Source organism: Neodiprion virginianus, chromosome 3, assembly GCF_021901495.1.
Source record: "Neodiprion virginianus isolate iyNeoVirg1 chromosome 3, iyNeoVirg1.1, whole genome shotgun sequence".
Lineage (NCBI taxonomy): Eukaryota > Metazoa > Arthropoda > Insecta > Hymenoptera > Diprionidae > Neodiprion > Neodiprion virginianus.
Window position 1 is genome coordinate 32484923 of NC_060879.1, and position 16131 is coordinate 32501053.

Below are 16131 nucleotides of genomic sequence, written 5' to 3' on the forward strand. Positions count from 1 at the left end.
TTTGCTTTCCAGCCGCAGATCTTCTGCCGATCGACTCTATAGTTTTCCACGATTCCCAAGCACGCGATCAATTTCTTCTTTTTAAATTTTCACCGAATTCATTGTCGTCATGCAATTTTCTCATTCGCGCATCAAGTGCTGCAATGCTCGCGTAAAAAAAACAAAAAAAAACTTGTTATTAGTATTTGTCCCTTGTACGCAGGTGTTTTTATATTCCCTCTACCGTTACCGCAATTATTCTCACCCGCGCATCTAAATTACTCAGAGTTACTCGGTGTACGTCCGAGATCTACTTAACGCGTTCCTCTTGAACACTCCACGCTGTAATTAATTTTTTAAATCCAATTTAATTCAAGTTTTATTTTCTTCACCACTGAATTACTTTTCTTGTAACCAGTATTTTATTGTCTTTGGTTCATTGACGTGGGTAATTCCACGACGAACTGCTTCAGGCGGGATGTCATCTCTTCTCAATGAACTCACTTTACAAACAATCGGTTCTTGCTTCGCGGTGAGATTATTGTTTCGCTTCTAACTAATTGTAAGTTAACGCGAAAAACGACACAGTGCCAATGATTTGGTGAAAGTCTTACTTGAACTGCATGTGCAGGTTATAGCATACGCACTGCATCGAACGCACTGACATGCAGTTGCATCGGTCCAAGCCGTTCCCCTTCCCCTGCATAGATGCATTTCTCTCTCTCAAGTCTGCAGCACAGTTTCCTTAAGAACTCGCCTTCTGTGAGCATTAAGACTTTTCCGCCACCTTCTTCCTCCGCAAGTCTATGCTCTAGAAGCGAAATGTACACCGCTTGCAGGTATGACGTAGATGCGGCGCTACGTCCAGCAAACCAAGTAATACGGACGCTCCGTTTCTCTAACGTCAAAAGATGTTATTTATTATACCGCAGTAGTCGAGTGAGGAAATCTAGCGCAATATTACGAAATCACCCTTGGCCGAACCAGTTAAGGTAAGTGTACCAGTTATTGACACGCTTAGACCTAATTATTGACCCTTTTATTTTTCAAAAATAGAAACTGACGGTAAAAATTGTGAATTTCTCAATGACGAAAGCCAATTGCTATACGGTTAGACACTACAAATTTATTTTTTGGTAATTTTACTTAATAAGAACTAAGGATCAAACAGATACAACCAAAAATGATCAATAATTAGGACAGGGTCAATAACTGGTACATTTACCTTATGAGAATATCAGCGTAGAATATGTTGCGCAATGGTTTGATAGATTCGACAAGTAGAAAAAAATGTTGGTGCAGTTTGGTATATCAATTATATTTTCTAGTACAACGGTAGGAATGAACGACCGACAGATAGGAGGAATTATACCAGTTAAAACTCGTGTTGTAAGCTTACGAATCATAAGTAAATGGAAACGACGTTTAGCCGTGCGTGAAAACTCGTCTGCATAACCCGTCCATCAAATTTAAGCGTTCGCGATAAGAACAACGTTAACCAGGAGTTACACGGTTTGTTGTATAATCCGCAAGCTCACGACCCCAAACCGGAGTGGCAGTCTCGACGGTGTTGAAAAACAAATGATTCGCCGTTGATTAAACGTGCCGGGGCTAACAAAGTAAACCAGCGATTCAAGGGAGGCAGATATATATATAAGCTACATTCCACGTCAGTCGGTCCCTCGTATTCCTGTTCCAAGCTCACGATCAGCTGCCTGCCCGCTTCTTCTCGAGACGGGGGAAGTCGTTCCACCATGGCGTAACATCGTCTTACCTCCTGACAGCAACAGTGGATTTCAACTATTCAAGGTGTACATTTCATTGTACGAATGATATAAATTTGCCACAGTTCTCTGCGTTACGGCAGTTTCAATTTCACTTCCAAACCCTATAATTGTGGGTGTCATGCCACGTCCATATCGTCGTGGCTTCCAAACTGAAGTAAAAAATTGGAGTCCCAGTCAACAGATGATCGCGCAATTGAAGCAGTGGCAAGGTGTTATAATCCTCGTTATCTTATCCTCGTGTCGTTAGACGTACTCGCCGATGTCTAAGGAGCCGTGTCCAGGGATGTGGCAAAGAATCTTTCGCCACGACATGCGGCATCGTTAACTGGGGAGATTACTTTTCTCTTATCTTCTCGAGCCTCGAGGACGGTATTAAATTTATCGTACTATCGCTTCACGGCTTCGCCACCCTAAGGGATCTGACATATCGCACCCTTTAGTATCGACCCACGGCCAGGCCGACGGTAAATCAGAGTCTCCTGAAGTAGTGATGTGCTTGCATCCCGTTTGAGTACTGCAAGTAAACGGGCGGTGTAACGTCTGCGGGGGAAAAGCTGCGAGTGTGTTCAATATTCCTCGAAAGAGTGTCTAGACTCTGGACGATTGTTGGGTACAAATCACGATGATCGATACTGCTCTTGGCTAGTCAGGGAGACCGTCTCTTCATCGCTCTGTATCGTCTACACGCGACCCTGCAGAGACGCTCGGGCTTTAACACGAGATTACATTGTTTCTTGATGGAAGGAGAACAACGACCCATACAGGGCATCGAGACGGGAAAACGTCGGTTGAATGGGTTATCGATATCGCAAATCATCTCCTTCCCAAGCAACAGTTTCGCTTGTTACTCTTTCGTTTCACCGATGGTTTTTCTCTTTTCATGGAGTCGTTTACTTTTTACCATCCTACACTTTACCCTCGTATTTTGTGAAAGTCGAAGAGTGAGGAAAGATGGGATAGGAGAATTTTCTGGCTCACTAAAGCATACAATTTTTTCCCCTGTGGTAACTCACAAGATTGAGTCGTCATACGGTTATTCTAAAATTAACAAAACGGATGTTAACCTTTTCACTTTACGAATCAGCGATTTACTACTTTTGTCGCGTACATCCACGCCTGCTTTCTGCTTTCTTAGTCTCTGACTAAAACTGTGACGCTTGCGCAAAAAGTTTAGGATTTCGAGAATGATCAATCTCACGAGGGTCCATATTAATCGGTGTTTCACCTTCACCCGTGAACGTGCTGTGACATCGGATTAAGCCACGACTAATCTTTGTAGCGCAAGAGTAACTCCCTTTAAACCTCCTTTTGTGCAGGGGGCTTAAGATGTGCCGGCACGATCGTATAATACGCACCCTAAAGGGTGTGGGCATTTTGCTCATGGTTGGCTCATCTATGATCAACCCAAGCCTGCTCGTTTTCTAGCCTGACCCTGAAGTTTCCGAATCCCAACCCTCGTTAGTTCAACGTAAACTATCTATCGGCTAAAGGTCGATAAAATTATCAAGAACTTCACTTCAGAGGCGTTGAATCGATAGCAGCTTGTTAAATTTGAAGGAATGCAAGGCGAACGTATTCTTCTCAATTAACCCTTGTTATATGGTTTCTAGTATACGTTGGCTGTCACATGAAGTCTTTCGCTTCTTACCCGTATTTTGGCTATTTTTAGTGCTCTGAAAATTCTGAAAAAGTTCATACATGTCCTCCGAGGCGTCTAGTTGTAGTTCACTTAATTATTTATTTGGGAGCGCCTTCTAGTTTACAAAATATACACATAACAAGAAATCACTCGAGCACAAAAAAACCCATGTGACAGGGTAAAGGTTAATCAGTCCAATGGGTTTGCTGGATCTGATTTCACAGGACTGAAAGAGAGCTTCCATTATAGCTAGAGGTCAGAGGTGAACATTAACTTTTTATCTCGAGCTCGAGAACATGATCCCTATTCTCGTTACGTACCTAACTTTACAAAAATAAATTCGATACGTCGCAGAATCAACCGCCAACTCGACTCGTGGTTTGACCTTCGCAATAACAAAAGTCGTGGTTCGGTCGAAAAACTAATCCTCGAATGTAAAAAGTGTCGTTAAATGTGCTTGTGCGTAAAAGATAGTGTGGTCCCAGGAATATATTTTGAAATTCATCGATACCACCGTCAGTCGGGCATTGGATGCGATGTAAGAAGCTCAAATAAATTCGGATCTGCTTCTCACCGTAACTGATTCTCAGGCCTATGAATAAAAACTTCCGCAGCACGATTGTCACGCATTGATAACGAATTTCATGACAGAAAATTTCAAGCGTTTGTACCGAAAATATTGGAATTAGGTACTTGAGGATTATTTGCTTGCGATTCCCCGTGACGAGTTCAGGAAAGTTTACTGTATCAAAGATCACTGATCACGTTTCAATCGTGCTATGACTTCCCGGACGTGAATCCCGCTCTCGTGATCAAAGCCAGTCAAGTTGCCATCGCTTCCAAGAACAGACAGTATATCGTCACTTGCAAATATTTATCTGATCCAGAGATAATTGTTCTCTCCTTTGTCCCCGCCAAAAGCACATTAATCTGCATAAACTATGCTGTCGTTGCTGATTATTACTAATACGCAGGGCGCAAAGGAGCATGCCCACGAAACTTGTGTAAGATTTTTCTCATTACGTTTTCACCTCGATTGTATTTGTTTTTTTTTTCAGTTCCAAATTTAAGCAGCATCAGATAATGTTTGTTTTACAAATTTGACTGCCTATAGGCACAAGAAATTACCCTTCACGACCATGAAAATAGATAAGCACAACTGGGAGAAAATCTATTTGATGATACATTCAATAGTAGATTTAATAGTAGTAAATAGATGAAAGTGTTCGACGTACAAATTTACTTGACATTAGCAGACTTTGATCGGAGTACAAGGCCAATTTATCTTTATAAATTACACGAATATCAAGCTGGCATACAGTAACAATATCAACTATAAACATATAGGAGAAGATATTTGGAACCTCTAGGTGACCCTGGTAACCGAGAAAGATATGGAGGCCAGGGTGGTTTCACCAAAGTCAAAGAAATCCCGTCACATCAGACTGACTGTTTCTGGTGACCACGATATACAGACTAGGAGCATGTCCGACGTATCTTCCGCCTCGGAAACCTAGGTAGACGAGTTTAGCGAAGTTTCGCCGACTAAGGCAGAAACCGAGGAAGTTGTGGAGGCCAAGGAGGTCGACCAGAACATATTAAGTTTCAGAAGCCAGCGTAGCAAATAAGGTGGGGTTACAGCGGTCATCCGACAGTTTTATTTGTAACACGTGATATAGAAACATAGTAAACACATTTTTACAGCAATTGGAAATAATGTCATTAACCAACCATATTTAGTGCCATTCTTGTGCCTGTGTATACGTATTTTGTGCTTGTATAACTTCGTTTAGCATGTGTACACCGTTTATACTTGCAATCAGAGCAATTTGTAACAGATAATGATTCAAAGTTTCACCAACATTCTGTGCTTATTGATCGAGGAAAACTGCGTAAGATTAGGATAGAGTATAACAAAGTTGGGCCTTTGTTGTACTTTGAGCCACTTTAGCCTTGCATAATACGCCTTAATATGATATAATTTCCTGACATTACAGACAAATCGCACACGCGCGTTGACCGCTTGTTGCAACCGAGTACCCTCGACTACGGTGATATCAGGCAATATGATTGAGCAGTAGTCGAAAATCCAGAAAACAAGAAAAGAGCCCAGCAGATGATGAAGGTTAGTCGTAAAAGCTTGCTCACTCGCCCTAAGCTAACGAAGCGTTACGTAGACTCGATTTCTTATACTCCTAACCTGTTTGCGCCAATTAAGAGTCAGCCTAACATGAAGAGCAAGATTTTTCGCCAGACTTACGTAAGAGGTAGGGATACCAAGTGCTACGATTTCGAGTATCCGAGTCGTGTATTCAACGTATTGTTAGTCCGAGCAGAATACATTCTCGTTTATTCTTGCTACACATTCATCTATACGAGAGGGTGGACAACGCGCACAGATTACTGAGGTACGCCCGAAGTTACAGAAAACCAGTGCGAAGTTTGAGCAGCCTATGTGCGACCCTTGAGATGTGACAAGAACCGTTGTAATCTCGAACCAGAAAAGTTGAGAGACGCTAATTTTTCTATCACTTTCACATGATCATCAGTGATCAAGTGATGTGAAAATAAGTAAGTCACAAAAAGAAGTGTGTAAGCGTCCAAGGCATCTGCGCGTTATTTGATTATTCACGCTCCTTCTTACTCGAACGATCAAGTCGCAGCCAGCGTGACTCGGGTAATCGGTAATCCGCACAATGGGTTACCTACGTAAATTGTTACCGAAGCAAATTCTTAGCTATTACTGGTGACTAATAGCGTTTTTGTACTTCGATGAACAAGTGGTGCTGAGTAAAAAGTTACTTTGTTCGAAAAGTGATTACTGGTCTTATCATCGTGCTCCGTCAATACTGTGTAAGAAACATCACGTCTTTACTTAACATTGAAGCCTGTAACGATGGTATTTATGAAATGCGTTAGTCCATGAGGTAAGACCTACTGATACAAAAAATAACGAATATTAGTCAGTAGGTTGTAAAGCTTGTAAAAACTGTTGACTACCTGCTTGAAACTGCTTGAAAATCGATTCATGCAAATATGAATGTCACGCTGTCCTTTATCTGTTAGGAATACATCGCTTTGACAAAGCGTTATTATCTTTTTGTAGAGAACTATGATTTTTAGAAGATGAATCCGTGCGGTGGATTGGAATATACCTAGTAGTCCATTGTACAGGCATCACCTTTTTGTCATAAAAAAGTACGTCTCGCACATTGCTCTTGGTGTTCCATAACCTGTGTGATTTTCGTTGAAGACAAGTTCGATATTTTTACTCCGTAAAGCTTATTCAAGTACAGAAAAAAAAATGCAGTAGATTTTCATCAAAGCCTGTAACATCTGACGTATCTTGCGACAAAAGCTTGGTACAAAGAATATACATTTCCACCTTGAATAGCCCAAGAAAGTGATTAAGGAATCGGGAAACTCCGGCTTGCAATTAGTTAGAAGTAAGAACCCTGACTTATAGTCCGAGTCCATTGTTCTGGAACACATTCAGGCAAAGTGATATACGCGGTTAACGCTTAGCTACGATATAAAACGAGAAGACCAACAGCGCGAGAAATTGCCTTCGAGGTGGATACAATATTACCCCGTCTGTCAATTCTGGTAATAGATTCGAAAACGATATCGCACGTTGAGGGTTATCGGCAACTTTTTTTTTCAACAAAAATAAAAATGAAACAAAAAACGAATCGCCCAAGACAGTGATTGATACGTGAACAGCATCGCCGCCGTCGGTTCAATCATGAAATATTTCAAGACTCGAAACCGCGGTGCGAGTCCGCCGTGTCGAACCTCTTCGTGCGGAAAATGGGTCCAATATGTTCGCGAGAAAAGGTCGATATCGGTTCATCGGTACCATCAAGTGGCGAGGTTCACTGCGCTCCTCGTTCGAAACCCTTTCGAGTGTCTTACAGCCACTTATCTCTGTCGTCTATTGCTCATGATGGAGGTTGATTTCGAGTCCAGATATCTGAATTTCTGATAGTTACACCAATGCCGATGCAAAATTGAACCGATTTGACAGGGACCGCTGACTGCATCTAGATTTACAGGCATTTACTCAAAACCGTGAGAACCATTCCCCGTAACCACGACCATAAACAACTGCATTCTGAATTATATTCTCGTTTATTGATCGCTGTGTTCTCTGTACCAACTGATTCGATACCCGGTGTTCAACGCACCTCGCAAGAAGTGCGTTGAAAACCATTCCTCTGTAAACGATCTTTCGTACTTACATTTCCGTGGAGCCGATTAAGCATACGTCATTTCATGCGGTGCGCTGTCTTGCAGACCCGTTGGATCACGGCGCAAATCGCGAAATCCTGCATCCTCGTTACGTCTCCTAGATCCAGCGCCCATTCATTATTCGGTTATTAGCTTGGACGCACGTATGCTGCTTCCTACGCGAGCACTTCGCTGCACTGCCGTACGTCGAACCCATAAATACGTGTTACGGGTATGATACTCATGAGTAATCTAGCGACGAAGGATCAGGCTTAATCAGGCCACCGTCATGATTGCGGAATCAAGGATAATCAATCCCTTCCATAAACGGCGGTTTGCCTTTGTTTATTTGGAAAGATGTCGTTTCTATTTGCTAAGTGGAATCCATTGAGTACTCGCCACTTATATAGAGGTATATATGCATATGCAGGATGTGAACTTTGTTCGAAATCGAAAGCAGCTAGACACTCGATTAATGTGCAAAACTGTTCCGCTATCGCGTTTTCTGCCGGTTCAATGGTGCTCGACGAATTTCCGCGCTCTCGAAGATAAAAGTTCACGAGAGTATCGAGTTGCACCTACCGTAAACTCTCCACTGCATTTTACCCTTAGATTTCGCGGTTATCAAGACAGCGTCGAATTCTCCTGCCAAGATGTTACTCATGTTTGTTGTACAGAAATGTGTTGAATAAATTGCGTGCATGGCGGCTGAGCAGACAGATACTAACTCGTATCTGTACATCGGGTATGCACACGAGTCCTTTTTGAACCTGTCTCTCTCTATTCCCGCTTGAGAAACCACGTAGAATGCTGCCCAGCTGACTTTGTCCGCCTCATATCGTTATACGGTTTCACGGTAATTAACTGGGAAGTGCAGATTAAAATTGACGAAGGATGAACGGACTTGGCCGAACGAAGAATTAGCGACAGCACGCGGATACAGAGCAGCTGTTGAAAATATGAATTCTGTTATAATTTAGAGCTGACAAGCTTAGAATTTAAAATTACCCTAAATATACAGGAAGAATAATGTTGTTCCTTTTTTTATCGAAGTAATGATGTAAGCTAAGTAAAAATAATCTGGAAACTATGACGGCAAAAATTTCAAAATCATCATACATCATACATCATACATCACACATCATACATCATACATCATACATCATACATCATACATCATACATACATACATAGTATTGAAGTTCGAAACCAAAGTTTGGATGTTCGGATATTCAGAGAGTGACGTCACTCAAAATTTTTTTTTTCTTGACGTTAGCGATCTATAGTAATCGTCGACGACGGAAATTCCTCAGTCTGGAAATAACCGCGCAGTTGAGCGGACGGATGAGAATCGCGCTCCGCAGATTTCAAGTACCGGCTTCTCTATCTCTTCGATCCTGCGCTCTGGGTCCGCTACTTGGTGAAACTTGACCTCCAGGACAAGCGCTGCGTAGTTTCTGCCCTCCAGGTACGCTACCTGACGAAACTCTACTTCCAGGAGGAGCGCTCCGTGGTTCCTGCGCTCCAGGTCCGCTACCTGGTGAAACTCGACTTCCAGGACAAGCGCTCCGTAGTTCTGGCTGTCCGGGTTCTCAACCTGGTGACTTTTGACCAAGCGCTGCGTAGTTTCTGCGCTCCAGGCCCGCTACCTGGAGAAACTCGACTTCCAGGACAAGCGCTCCGTAGTTTTGGCTGTCCAGATCCTTGACCAGGTGACTTTTGACCTTCAGGACTAATTTTCCGTAGTTCTGGGTGTCCAGATCCTCCACCTAGTGGATCTTGACATCCAGGAAAAGCGCTCCGTAGTTCTGGCTGTCCGGGTTCTCAACCTGGTGACTTTTGACCAAGCGCTGCGTAGTTTCTGCCCTCCAGGTACGCTACCTGACGAAACTCTACTTCCAGGAGGAGCGCTCCGTGGTTTCTGCGCTCCAGGCCCGCTACCTGGAGAAACTCGACTTCCAGGACAAGCGCTCCGTAGTTTTGGCTGTCCAGATCCTTGACCAGGTGACTTTTGACCTTCAGGACTAATTTTCCGTAGTTCTGGGTGTCCAGATCCTCCACCTAGTGGATCTTGACATCCAGGAAAAGCGCTCCGTAGTTCTGGCTGTCCGGGTTCTCAACCTGGTGACTTTTGACCAAGCGCTGCGTAGTTTCTGCCCTCCAGGTACGCTACCTGACGAAACTCTACTTCCAGGAGGAGCGCTCCGTGGTTTCTGCGCTCCAGGCCCGCTACCTGGAGAAACTCGACTTCCAGGACAAGCGCTCCGTAGTTTTGGCTGTCCAGATCCTTGACCAGGTGACTTTTGACCTTCAGGACTAATTTTCCGTAGTTCTGGGTGTCCAGATCCTCCACCTAGTGGATCTTGACATCCAGGAAAAGCGCTCCGTAGTTCTGGCTGTCCGGGTTCTCAACCTGGTGACTTTTGACCAAGCGCTGCGTAGTTTCTGCGCTCCAGGCCCGCTACCCGGAGAAACTCGACTTCCAGGACAAGCGCTCCATGGTTTTGGCTGTCCAGGTCCCTTACCTTGTGGATAAGTAAGAACGTGTTAGGAAATTTATCCAAGAACAGTGCACAAATATTTTAACACTGAAATCGTACGTGTGTTACATTAAAAAAAAATTGTTTTTGACGGGATTTGAGTTTGTTAAATTTGTATCAAAGGTCATCATTGAGGCAAAGATCTAGAATCACTCACGTTTTACTAACTAACATCTTTGAATTATTGACTGAATATGTACCAACGCGAAGCCGACGAAATGTAGGTGCATAAAAAAATTTAATCTTTACGCTGCACACCTCCTGTGGTGCTAACAGTGGTTTTACACCGGAGTCGCTGAAGACCCCAACCAAAAATCATTGCGTAGAAACTATTCAAGTATTAATACATGAAGTATTAATCCCAGACATTTGAGCTTCGTTTACATTGATATTAACATGAGGACGTCTTTTATGTTTCATTATTTATCTTGGATCGAATCAGATTGTTTTGGGTGTTTTTCATATAGAATTCACGGTGAACATGCCGTGGCGTTGTTTCGACCCCGGTGTACAGCCTAAAGGTAATTGAATCTCACCCAATAAATGATGTCAGAAATTAAACGACTGTACTTTTATAACTTTTATTTCTTTGCCGCCGGCTCATGAATTTACAATTGCGAACAAGCTGTAACGAACACAGGCACGCGCCCTGCTTTATTATGCCGTGAAGTTTTTACCTAATTATCCACTTTGCACTAATTTCTAAAACACGAGTTTCATAACAGGCAAATGGTATTCGCCGATTCCCATCCACGTTCCGCGGTGCAGAAGCTTTTAATTAAATTTGCAGGGAATATTGATTTACCAATATTGTGTAAGCGTGTTATACTCAGTATATAGGAATATGTTTTTCAATTTTTTAGCCCCTTGACCCCCCCCACTGGAGGCTTTGCTTCAGGTCAGAGGTAAATTGGTGTTATTCCCTGTTTGTACCAGTGAAATCGCGGATTTACATTCCTTCGGGAATCAATGCATGTCCGGCTAATATTATACGAACAAAGTTTGTTGCCGGCGCTCTATTTCGATCAATAATGGACGTCGAGAGCCCTGGTTAAGAACAATGCTGTGAGTACGTTTGTTACAATTTTTGATATTTCAATATAATTTAAGTCCATTGGTCTGATTTAAGTTTTTCAATTTTGAAACATTGTAAATGTATACGATGTCGGTGGACATTTTCTGTTTAAATCCACGAATTAGAGATTTGCAAAGATATTCCGACAGAATTTATAGAATTGCAAACTCAACAGAAATAAGAATTCGTCAACAAAATTATTCGAAACAATCGCAAAATCGTAAAATGATTAAAGAAAGTATGAACGAATTTCACAGAAAATTACCGTTGTTCTAAAAATCATCCAAGTTTTGAACTTATCACTGAAACCTCTTTGCGTGGAACGCAAATTAAATTTAACTCATTCGATTTCCGTAACACAATCGAAAAAAAAAATAAAAAATACTCCGAACTAAATTGAATCTCGCAATTTTCGACCACACATATTTTCCGGTCTGTTGAATGAAATTAAAACGCAAAAACAACGAGCGTCTTCGTAAAGATATATGACGCTACTCGTTTCCTGGCGGGGGAACCGCCGCGTTCGAAAGCCAAGAACGTGGTGGCTCTATCTATCGCGAGTTGAGCTTTACAATTAGACTAGTACCTCTGTTTGCCAACAGATCACTGCGTGCATCACAAACCACTGATATGAGATATCTACTATACACGCACAAACCGACGCCCCGACGCGCCGCGTTCGAGACGAAATTTATTGTTAATAGAAATTCAAATCACTTAATACGTTGAAAAATGCGTATATTGATATATGCAATATATGCATGTAGATGATCCATCAATCGATTAAAAATATTTCACCATTTTTCTGCTGGTCAAGACTGGTTGCTTTAATTTTTTTTAACACGGTTAATCGCGATATTCATCTCTCTGAATGCGATCTTCTGACGATCTAGCTTTTTTATTTTATTATTTATTTATTTTTTGTTATTGACGGAGGTGTACTGAGATTTGGTGTTATTTTAAAACCTCTATTTCTGATTGTATCCGCAAGTCAGGATGGCCGAGCGGTCTAAGGCGCTGCGTTCAGGTCGCAGTCCACTTCTGTGGGCGTGGGTTCGAATCCCACTTCTGACAACCTTTTGCTTTTTCGTTTTCCAACACTTTTTCTTCTCGCCAGTCGATTCGTCCCGCTGTCGGGTAATTAAGCGTATGAAAAGTTTTCGAAATATCGATCAACCCAGACTTGACTAGCCAGAGCTTTATGTCGTGGTAAGCTTGAAGATAAAAACGATCTTGAGAAGCTCTTCTATGCATGTACTTACCTAAGTCGATTCGTCGTGACTCAATCTTGAAGCAACGTGATCCTGTATTATTCATCGATTGCTCAGGTTACCGGTACTCGTGTGCTACACCTGATTACACACTACTGTGGAATTCATGCCTTACCAACTGATCGTGGCTATTCTTAACGGTGAATAGCGAAAAAACGTCGTCTTCAGATGGTCCAGGTCCGCGTTATGGGATTCGAATTCGCCTTTGTCTTATGCAAATTCGCGATCCGCCATCCACTTGTCTCATTGCCTGGCGGCTCGTACTTGCAAATCCTGTTAGCTCAAAGTGGAATCCACACTTGAGCTCGTCTTACACTTTTTGCGCTACCCACCGACTCGCTTTTTCCTCACATTACACTTGCCAACATTTGACCCAATTGGAAACACACCATTTGCTTTTATGGACGAGCATTAGCGTTGGCGTTGGGGCTACGGCACTTTCAGGATCCCCGAGCTGACTGTATAGCCTGAGTAATATCTTACGGTTCACATCGCGCGATATTTCAAAGATCATTAATCATAACTTCGTGAAACAATATCGATACTTATTCAGGTTTCATTGATATACTGCAGGATGATTTAGGGCGGTGTTACGTATAGAAGTCCAAAACACGCGAGATTTGATTGATCGTGGTTCGATTTTCCGAACATTGTGCTTATTTCGAGCGTTTTCAACCTCGTGCCCGACGTTCAGCTGCCACTCCGATCGGTCCTGAATCCTGATGAATTATCATCCCGCACGATTAATTATCAATACAATGAATAGCCGAGTTCCATCTGTTCCTGCATTCGTACCTTGACAATGGGAGTACCTTTCACCCGGAGTTTTCTGCTCATTTTCTTCGTGTACAATTTGAAGTAGGCAATATCACCGAAAAACAAGAGTGCCTTGTGAACGAATAAAAATCAGCGATTCATCTGTTTTCCTTACTCTCGGTTTCTTGAGCTTTCCCACATTCACGTGTAAAGTATATAAGATTTTTTATACAGTTTCGGAAAGTTGTTGAGCCTACCTGGCTTCGCGCAGTTTTCACCTTTCGAGTTCCTCAGAACTCGGTTTATGGATTATTTAACTCAGACGGAAATGGCTCTGCTTCAAAGTGGATCATTATCAACGTTCTTATACTGACCTCGCGAAGTTTATAGGTGGGTTGGTTAAAAATCTCATATTTTTTTAGCACTTTGAGCTTTGCAGCGGTCATTAATTACCCGCATCTACTAAACTCTGGCTCGATTGTACAGCTACGTGGCAAAAACACGCTTAGATCCTTGCGTTCACTTAACAGTATATTTTTCTTCTTTCATCTATGATACATTATACAGGTACAAAAATTTGGTGGCAATCTCGCGATAATTTTTTTTTTTTTTTTAATTTATTTACTCCATTTTTCTGCGCCATCTCTGCAACGCTTACACGAATTTTTGTTTATTTGTGCGAATAATGTGAAACCGGGACGAAGGTGAGCGAATAACTTTTCTGCATAACAGAGTCGAGTGTCGCCCGGAACACAATGAATTTAATTTATGTGGTTGATGGAATAGTAGCAAGAACCGGATCGATTCAATTATTACCTGTAATTGATCCATTATCGAAAGGCGGTACGGTGCGAGAGTCGTATTCAGGGTTTAAGTGTGAAACGTTGTCCGTTACTCACAATCAGTCTCAATGTTTTTTTCCGATATAAATTTCGATATCCTCTATATCATGACCCTGGCGTATAAAGATCGAAGAATCTACAGTTATCCTACAGGCTCGGTTTGATGGAAGGTTGAAAGCCGTAACTGGTGGCTACAAAATTCTAACAATCGTGTACCCGAAGGTACTTATTGTTAGATAAGGACTACGGACAAAAGAGTATTGAGAACTTATCAAGATCTTCTGAGACGTTCCGAATCAGGCCGAGTTGTAATTGAAAGTCGTTCTTATCGCGGAGAAATTTTAATTGCGCCATTCGTGGTTCATTCAAGCTCCTAATTTTGGCGGTAAAGTTTGGTGTAATCTTCGTACAATTTAAACCTCTTATCACGATCGTCGAAAACACATTTATCGAGAAATTTTGATAAGCCCAACGATGGTGGTCACGGTTCGCTTGGTTGACCATTCATTTGACGCATAATTACGCATCTCAATTCTCGGTTTAATGAAGCTGACCGTGCAATTTTCCAAGGCGGTGGATTATCATTATACCTCCCGCCTTGGCAATACGTGACATGGTTTTCCTAGCAATAAACAATTCGTGCTGTTGGAACGTGGGCAAGAATTACCCCCCGAGGCAAAATGGCACCACTTCACGAGTAATGACGAACAGGAAGTGCTATATCGGCTGGACTCACCGTGAGGCTATAATGCACCAATCGTCGCCTTCGGCTATGCAGACTGAGCCCCCCCCCCCTCCCCAATCGCTGGCCAAGAAAAAAGTATCGTAACGAAATAGGCGTTACAAAATTAAACAAACAGGGTCGTGAGCTTATTGAACGAATTAACAGGCAGCGAAATAAAAAAAATGGGAAAAATGCTTTTACTGGTAAATGCGTGTTATTAGTTTAAAGTCCGAAACAAGATTATTTTTTCAATAACACAGGTTGACATAGCAGCCTTCTTCATTTTGTGACACATGAAAGCTCTTATTTGTCCTTTATCTGTGACGACTGCTGGATGAGAAATGGGGGCAAAACGGATGATTTCAGCCTTCGTACCGATATATTCGTTGGCTGCGAATCCCGGTCGGATTTCACTGGAACGGCTCTGTCGCCGTTTCTTCTGAAAGAGCATACCTTGACCCGATCTACACCGGGAAATCCATCAAAATTCAATGTATGTACCGCCCGATCCCGTTCATGCATTGACGGTGAATCTCCGTGGCGCCAGGCACGCGAACCATCAAGTCGTTCCAGATTCGCGTACCTACGTACATATATGATCCAAGGATGGAATCGTGTCTCTGGGCGATGAACGTCGTCGCGAAATCGCATTACGTCATGAGCCGAGTAAGAATCACTCGCCTACACAGTCCCTCCCATTCTCCTTGCCCCGTTAAACGGCCTTCCTAATTCCTCTCTCTCGCGGAGATCTTGAACTTGGATACCGCGATGGCTGCAGCCTTGCCTCCAGCGTTCCATGGTCCCGTTACGCGATGGGCTGCAGAATCCGAGATCCGAGTGATATCCAATGGCTTCGTGTCCGCGGATCCGCGCCCTGGGAAACGCGGGTCGGCGTACTTTCGGCCATTATTCCATATTCGTCCCGGATTTCAGGAGCGATTTGCGGTAAAAGGATGTGCCCCGAGTAGAGACGTACATTTGAAATTAATCGGGTCAGAATTCTCGGAGCGATCATGTGTAGCGAAAACTTTTGAATGGTGCATCTTATACTCTAGATGCACATGAGAATTTGGCACTCATTCTTTTACGTGCGATCTTCTTCAATGGGCGAATGTGAAATCAAACGGTTTTTTTTTTTTTTTGTATTTTTCGGTCAAGTTACTTTGGGGGTACTTTGCATACTCGATTACTATCGAACGATCTCTTTTATAGTAACGATCCAATCGAAATAACACGGGAATTCGTTTTGGCTGAGCACACTTAACTGGGAGCCCTTTTATTTTCGTAC

General features: G+C 42.6%; 1 non-coding gene across 1 annotated transcript; it reads left to right on the top strand.

The window, feature by feature from the left end:
• Positions 1-12240: 12240 nt before the first annotated feature.
• Positions 12241-12324, top strand: Trnal-cag (transfer RNA leucine (anticodon CAG)). The gene has a single exon. It is a non-coding gene; the product is annotated as a tRNA-Leu (tRNA).
• Positions 12325-16131: the final 3807 nt, after the last annotated feature.